The sequence below is a fragment of the Pseudophryne corroboree genome, chromosome 1, assembly GCF_028390025.1.
Source record: "Pseudophryne corroboree isolate aPseCor3 chromosome 1, aPseCor3.hap2, whole genome shotgun sequence".
NCBI lineage: Eukaryota > Metazoa > Chordata > Amphibia > Anura > Myobatrachidae > Pseudophryne > Pseudophryne corroboree.
In genome coordinates, this window is record NC_086444.1 from 92410757 (window position 1) to 92419356 (window position 8600).

Below are 8600 nucleotides of genomic sequence, written 5' to 3' on the forward strand. Positions count from 1 at the left end.
ATTATGGGTAAAGTTACACACAGGTTGTTTTGAAATGTTGGGACAGATAAAATAGAAATAACTTTCAGCAGATTCTGGCATTGCGCAGGTCTTCGGGAACATGGCACCCAAGCTTCATTCCCGGGGACATCTCTATTGCACATGTGTGAATCGCCGGAACATGGCCGCAGCAGCCATTTTCTCAGTGATTTGCTTGTCATCATCATGGCACCTATAATAGGTGCCAGAGGCGTTTTAAGAAGGGAGAGACTCCATGTGCAGTCTCTGTGTTTGGCCTCCTCCTCTCTGGATGTGCCCTAGACTCAGGCTTTGTGCCAGAGCCTACTGCGCATGCGCAGGTCTCCGGGAACATAACACAGGCACTTTGTTCTCCGGGACAAATCTGTTGCACATGCACAAACCGTGGTGGCCATTTTCCCAGTGATTTCTGTCTGCAGCACCGGCAGCCTTTAGACTCCAGAGGGGTAAGTAGGATTATACAGTATGGGTCCAGGGTGTGCAGTGTTGGCTGACCTGGACCCAGGGGCACGTATGCACCACACACCTTGCACCGACTATAGATATGCCACGCTAGGTGAAAAATATACGCCTGCACACAAATGTATTTCCACCTACCTGTATGTACACATCCCTGTGTAGCCTGCATGTGACATCAACACACCCTCACTAAACATTGCCTACACTCCCCGTTACACTTTCAGCCAGAGGTGTAGCTGTAATGGAGATACGTAGAGCTCTGCATGGGAAGCGGTTAACATACCGCCAGTCGGTATCCCGGCGATCACAATACAGACGCCGGAATGCCGACAAGCAGTGAAATGCCGACACCGGAATCCTGGCGAGACAGGCTATTCTCCCTGTGTGGGTGTCAATGACACCCATAGAGGGAGATTATAACCTGTGGCAAACGCAGCGATCCACCGTGCCCATAGTGTGGCGACCGCAGTGAGCCCCCGCAAGGGGCTTTCTAGTGCTCGTCTGTTGGTACAATGACGGCCGGCATCCTGGCCACCGGTATATCATACTCAAACCATCTGCATACCTGTACTCAGTTCCGGAGCATGCAGAGTGTGAATGTACACAAGACACGCTGACGATTTTCGCAGCGCAGCGATCCGGTAAAAAAATGGCAAAACTGCGCATGTGTATGCACCGCAATGCGCTCGCACGTCGTACGGGTACAAACAACATCGTTGCTGTGCAATACTTTTAGCAACGATTCCATTCGCACAGCCGATCGCAAGCAGATTGACAGGAAGAAGGCATTTATGGGTGTCAACTGACCGTTTTCTGGGAGTGTTTAGGAAAACAGGGGCGTGTCCAAGCGTTTGCAGGGCGGGTGTCTGACGTCAATTCCGGGACTGGACAAGCTGAAGTGATTGCACGGGCTGAGTAAGTTCAGACCTACTCAGACAGAAACTGCAAAAAACTTTTTCGCACTGCTCGGCTGCACATTCAATCGCACACTTACAAAGCGAAAATTCACTGCCCCGTGGGCGGTGACTATGTGTTTGCATGTCTGCAAAAAGTAGCTAGTGAGCGATCAACTCGGAATGAGGGCCATAGTACAGCCGTGCATCAAGCATGTAACTTTAAACTAGAGATGAGCGGGTTAGGATTTACCTGGATTTACTCGGATTTACCTGACTCTCAAAACGGTATCTTATTGGCTCTCGGATGTCACATGTTTTGGTTAGCCCATAAGATAATTCCGAACTGGCGTTAATTCTGGCGTTTAGAACTGAGTTAATCCGAACCTACACATCTCTACTTTAAACAGGCATAGAAACAAAAATATGTACTGTGTCATTTGAAAGAAATTTTATACATGTAAACGGCATGAAAACACATACTAAATGCAGAACTCTAATGACGTGGACATGTAGCCATATACAGGTCATAAACCTCATATAGTCTGAGGATTGTCCGTAAACTTAAACCATACCATCTTAACACTTAACTATAATAAATAAAGACACGGAGACTTGAATTTGGCAGAAAATGTTAGCTATTTATTTAAATGAACCATTAACTGATGAATAATTAAACTAAAGTATGGTGGCCAGAAAGAATGGCTAAAACAACCCTATTCCATGTACAGAAAACCTATCTTATAAAAAACTGACGTAAACCTTCCAACAAACAAGAGGTATCCGCTCAACCTCCATCTTGACTACCCACCCGTGAAGGTGATGAGGCTGCCCCCGTGAAGGTGGTCCAGCAGATGTAATACCAGTCAACGAAGGAGAGCGCACCTAAAAAACCAACCACCAAACGACCTCCAATCAACTCCTTTAATACAACAAAAGTTAACTTGCCGTTCTTTCCCGCCACAACAAAAACCGTGACAACCCAGACCACGGAAATAGCCAACGCACACAACACAATAAAACAAACACAACCAGTAGGGAGGGAGGGTGGGACGATTACAGCAGAAGAGGCTGACCCAGCCCCTTTACCAGGCTTAAAAACACTTTCTCTAACGTCCTAGTGGATGCTGGGGACTCCGTAAGGACCATGGGGAATAGACGGACTCCGCAGGAGACTGGGCACTCTAAAGAAAGTTTCAGTACTATCTGGTGTGCACTGGCTCCTCCCTCTATGCCCCTCCTCCAGACCTCAGTTAGAATCTGTGCCCGGCCAGAGCTGGGTGCTCCTAGTGGGCTCTCCTGAGCTTGCTAGAAAAGAAAGTGTTTTGTCAGGTTTTTTATTTTCAGAGAGCTTCTGCTGGCAACAGACTCTCTGCTACGTGGGACTGAGGGGAGAGAAGCAAACCTACTCACTGCAGCTAAGTTGCGCTTCTTAGGCTACTGGACACCATTAGCTCCATAGGGATCGAACACAGGTACCTAACCTTGATCGTCCGTTCCCGGAGCCGCGCCGCCGTCCCCCTCGCAGAGCCAGAAGTACAGAAGCAGCAGAAGCAAGAAGACATCGAAATCGGCGGCAGAAGACTCCTGTCTTCACTTAAGGTAGCGCACAGCACTGCAGCTGTGCGCCATTGCTCCCGCAGCACACCCACACACTCCGGTCACTGTAGGGTGCAGGGCGCAGGGGGGGGCGCCCTGGGCAGCAATTAAGATACCTGATGGCAAAAGTATACATATATACAGTCAGGCACTGTATATATGTGCGAGCCCCCGCCATTTTTACACATGAGAAGCGGGACAGAAGCCCGCCGCTGAGGGGGGGGGGGCTTCTTCCTCAGCACACCAGCGCCATTTTCTCTTCACAGCTCCGCTGGAAGGACGCTCCCCAAGCTCTCCCCTGCAGTATACAGGTGCAATAGAGGGTAAAAAAGAGAGGGGGGGCACATAAATTTAGGCGCAGATATATATAAAAACAGCAGCTACTGGGTAAACACTAAGGTACAGTGTAATCCCTGGGTTATATAGCGCTGGGGTGTGTGCTGGCATACTCTCTCTCTGTCTCCCCAAAAGCCTTTGTGGGGTCCTGTCCTCAGTCAGAGCGTTCCCTGTATGTGTGCGGTGTGTCGGTACGCCTGTGTCGACATGTTTGATGAGGAAGGATACGTGGAGGCAGAACAAGTGCAAATAGATGTGGTGTCGCCCCGACGGGGCCGACACCTGATTGGATGGATATGTGGAAGGTGTTAAATGATAATGTAAGCTCCTTACATAACAGATTGGATAAAGCTGTAGCCTTGGGACAGTCGGGGTCTCAACCCATGCCTGCTCCCACAGCGCAGAGGCCGTCAGGGTCTCAAAAGCGCCCAATATCCCAGTTAGTTAACACAGACGTCGACACGGAATCTGATTCCAGTGTCGATGACGATGATGCAAAGTTGCAGCCTAAAATGACTAAAGCCATCCGCTACATGATTGTGGCAATGAAGGATGTGTTACACATTTCTGAGGAAAATCCTGTCTCTGACAAGAGGATTTATATGTATGGGGAGAAAAAGCAAGAAGTGGCTTTTCCCCCGTCACATGAATTGAATGAATTATGTGAAAAAGCGTGGGATTCCCCTGATAGGAAGGTAGTCATTTCCAAGAGATTGCTGATGGCGTATCCTTTCCCGCCAACGGACAGGTTACGCTGGGAATCCTCCCCCAGGGTAGACAAGGCGTTGACACGCTTATCTAAGAAGGTGGCCCTGCCGTCTCAGGATACGGCCCTAAAGGATCCTGCAGATAGAAAGCAGGAAGCTATCCTGAAGTCTGTTTACACACATTCTGGTACCCTGCTGAGGCCAGCAATTGCTTCGGCCTGGATGTGTAGTGCGGTAGCAGCATGGACGGATACTCTGTCTGAGGAGTTAGATACCCTGGACAGGGACTCTGTTCTAATGACCCTGGCACATATCAAGGACGCGGTCCTATATATGCGGGATGCCCAGAGGGACATTTGCCTGCTGGGCTCTAGAGTAAACGCAATGTCCATTTCTGCCAGAAGGGTCTTATGGACTCGGCAATGGACAGGGGATACCGACTCTAAAAAACACATGGAGGTTTTACCTTATAAGGGTGAGGAATTGTTTGGGGACGGTCTCTCAGACCTAGTTTCCACAGCTACGGCTGGGAAGTCAAATTTCTTGCCTTATGTCCCGCCACAGCCTAAGAAAGCACCGTATTACCAAATACAGTCATTTCGTTCGCAAAAGAGCAAGAAAGTCAGAGGTGCATCCTTTCTTGCCAGAGGCAGGGGTAGAGGAAAGAGGCTGCACCACGCAGTTAGTTCCCAGAAACAAAAGTCCTCCCCGGCTTCCACTAAATCTACCGCATGACGCTGGGGCTCCACAGGCGGAGCCAGAAGCCGTGGGGGCGCGTCTCCGACATTTCAGCCACCAGTGGGTTCGCTCACGGGTGGATCCTTGGGCTATACAAGTTGTGTCTCAGGGATACAAACTGGAATTCGAGGTGACGCCCCTTCACCGTTACCTAAAATCGGCCTTGCCAGTTTCCCCCATGGAAAGGGAGGTAGTGCTGGCAGCAATTCACAAGTTATACCTCCAGCAGGTGGTTGTAAAGGTTCCTCTCCTTCAACAGGGAAGGGGTTACTATTCCACTATGTTTGTAGTACCGAAACCGGACGGTTCGGTCAGACCCATCTTGAATTTAAAATCCCTGAACATTTATCTGAAGAAATTCAAGTTCAAAATGGAATCGCTCAGAGCGGTCATTGCAAGCCTGTAAGAGGGGGATTTTATGGTGTCTCTGGACATCAAGGATGCTTACTTGCATGTCCCCATTTATCCACCTCATCAGGAGTACCTCAGATTTGTGGTACAGGACTGTCATTACCAATTCCAGAAGTTGCCGTTTGGGCTCTCCACGGCACCGAGAATATTTACTAGAGATGAGCGGGTTCGGTTTCTTTGAATCCGAACCCGCACGAACTTCACTTTTTTTTTCACGGGTCCGAGCGACTCGGATCTTCCCGCCTTGCTCGGTTAACCCGAGCGCGCCCGAACGTCATCATGACGCTGTCGGATTCTCGCGAGACTCGGATTCTATATAAGGAGCCGCGCGTCGCCGCCATTTTCACACGTGCATTGAGATTGATAGGGAGAGGACGTGGCTGGCGTCCTCTCCATTAGAATAGATTAGAAGAGAGAGAGAGAGAGAGAGATTGTGCAGACAGAGTTTACCACAGTGACCAGTGCAGTTGTTGTTAAGTTAACTTTTATTTAATATATCCGTTCTCTGCTATATCCGTTCTCTGCCTGAAAAAAACGATACACAGCAGTCACACAGTGTGACTCAGTCTGTGTGCACTCAGCTCAGCCCAGTGTGCTGCACATCAATGTATAAAAGCTTATAATAATTGTGGGGGAGACTGGGGAGCACTGCAGGTTGTTATAGCAGGAGCCAGGAGTACATAATATTATATTAATTTAAAATTAAACAGTGCACACTTTTGCTGCAGGAGTGCCACTGCCAGTGTGACTAGTGGTGACCAGTGCCTGACCACCAGTATAGTAGTATATTGTTGTATACTATCTCTTTATCAACCAGTCTATATTAGCAGCAGACACAGTACAGTGCGGTAGTTCACGGCTGTGGCTACCTCTGTGTCGGCACTCGGCACTCGGCAGGCAGTCCGTCCATCCATAATTGTATAATTATATACCACCTAACCGTGGTATTTTTTTTTCTTTCTTTATACCGTCGTCATAGTCATACTAGTTGTTACGAGTATACTACTATCTCTTTATCAACCAGTGTACAGTGCGGTAGTTCACGGCTGTGGCTACCTCTGTGTCGGCAGTCGGCAGGCAGTCCGTCCATCCATAATTGTATTATTATAATATATACCACCTAACCGTGGTTTTTTTTTCATTCTTTATACCGTCATAGTGTCATACTAGTTGTTACGAGTATACTACTATCTCTTTATCAACCAGTGTACAGTGCGGTAGTTCACGGCTGTGGCTACCTCTGTGTCGGCAGTCGGCAGGCAGTCCGTCCATCCATAATTGTATTATAATATATACCACCTAACCGTGGTTTTTTTTTCATTCTTTATACCGTCATAGTGTCATACTAGTTGTTACGAGTATACTACTATCTCTTTATCAACCAGTGTACAGTGCGGTAGTTCACGGCTGTGGCTACCTCTGTGTCGGCAGTCGGCAGGCAGTCCGTCCATCCATAATTGTATTATAATATATACCACCTAACCGTGGTTTTTTTTTCATTCTTTATACCGTCATAGTCAGTCATACTAGTTGTTACGAGTATACTACTATCTCTTTATCAACCAGTGTACAGTGCGGTAGTTCACGGCTGTGGCTACCTCTGTGTCGGCACTCGGCAGGCAGTCCGTCCATCCATAATTGTATTATAATATATACCACCTAACCGTGGTTTTTTTTTCATTCTTTATACCGTCATAGTGTCATACTAGTTGTTACGAGTATACTACTATCTCTTTATCAACCAGTGTACAGTGCGGTAGTTCACGGCTGTGGCTACCTCTGTGTCGGAACTCGGCAGGCAGTCCGTCCATCCATAATTGTATTACAATATATACCACCTAACCGTGGTTTTTTTTTCATTCTTTATACCGTCATAGTCAGTCATACTAGTTGTTACGAGTATACTACTATCTCTTTATCAACCAGTGTACAGTGCGGTAGTTCACGGCTGTGGCTACCTCTGTGTCGGCACTCGGCAGGCAGTCCGTCCATCCATAATTGTATTACAATATATACCACCTAACCGTGGTTTTTTTATACCACCTAACCGTGGCAGTCCGTCCATAATTGTATACTAGTATCCAATCCATCCATCTCCATTGTTTACCTGAGGTGCCTTTTAGCTCTGCCTATAAAATATGGAGAACAAAAAAGTTGAGGTTCCAAAATTAGGGAAAGATCAAGATCCACTTCCACCTCGTGCTGAAGCTGCTGCCACTAGTCATGGCCGAGACGATGAAATGCCAGCAACGTCGTCTGCCAAGGCCGATGCCCAATGTCATAGTACAGAGCATGTCAAATCCAAAACACCAAATATCAGAAAAAAAAGGACTCCAAAACCTAAAATAAAATTGTCGGAGGAGAAGCGTAAACTTGCCAATATGCCATTTACCACACGGAGTGGCAAGGAACGGCTGAGGCCCTGGCCTATGTTCATGGCTAGTGGTTCAGCTTCACATGAGGATGGAAGCACTCAGCCTCTCGCTAGAAAACTGAAAAGACTCAAGCTGGCAAAAGCACCGCAAAGAACTGTGCGTTCTTTGAAATCCCAAATCCACAAGGAGAGTCCAATTGTGTCGGTTGCGATGCCTGACCTTCCCAACACTGGACGTGAAGAGCATGCGCCTTCCACTATTTGCATGCCCCCTGCAAGTGCTGGAAGGAGCACCTGCAGTCCAGTTCCTGATAGTCAGATTGAAGATGTCAGTGTTGAAGTACACCAGGATGAGGAGGATATGGGTGTTGCTGGCGCTGGGGAGGAAATTGACCAGAAGGATTCTGATGGTGAGGTGGTTTGTTTAAGTCAGGCACCCGGGGAGACACCTGTTGTCCGTGGGAGGAATATGGCCGTTGACATGCCAGGTGAAAATACCAAAAAAATCAGCTCTTCGGTGTGGAGGTATTTCACCAGAAATGCGGACAACAGGTGTCAAGCCGTGTGTTCCCTTTGTCAAGCTGTAATAAGTAGGGGTAAGGACGTTAACCACCTCGGAACATCCTCCCTTATACGTCACCTGCAGCGCATTCATAATAAGTCAGTGACAAGTTCAAAAACTTTGGGTGACAGCGGAAGCAGTCCACTGACCAGTAAATCCCTTCCTCTTGTAACCAAGCTCACGCAAACCACCCCACCAACTCCCTCAGTGTCAATTTCCTCCTTCCCCAGGAATGCCAATAGTCCTGCAGGCCATGTCACTGGCAAGTCTGACGAGTCCTCTCCTGCCTGGGATTCCTCCGATGCATCCTTGCGTGTAACGCCTACTGCTGCTGGCGCTGCTGTTGTTGCCGCTGGGAGTCGATGGTCATCCCAGAGGGGAAGTCGTAAGCCCACTTGTACTACTTCCAGTAAGCAATTGACTGTTCAACAGTCCTTTGCGAGGAAGATGAAATATCACAGCAGTCATCCTACTGCAAAGCGGATAACTGAGTCCTTGACAAC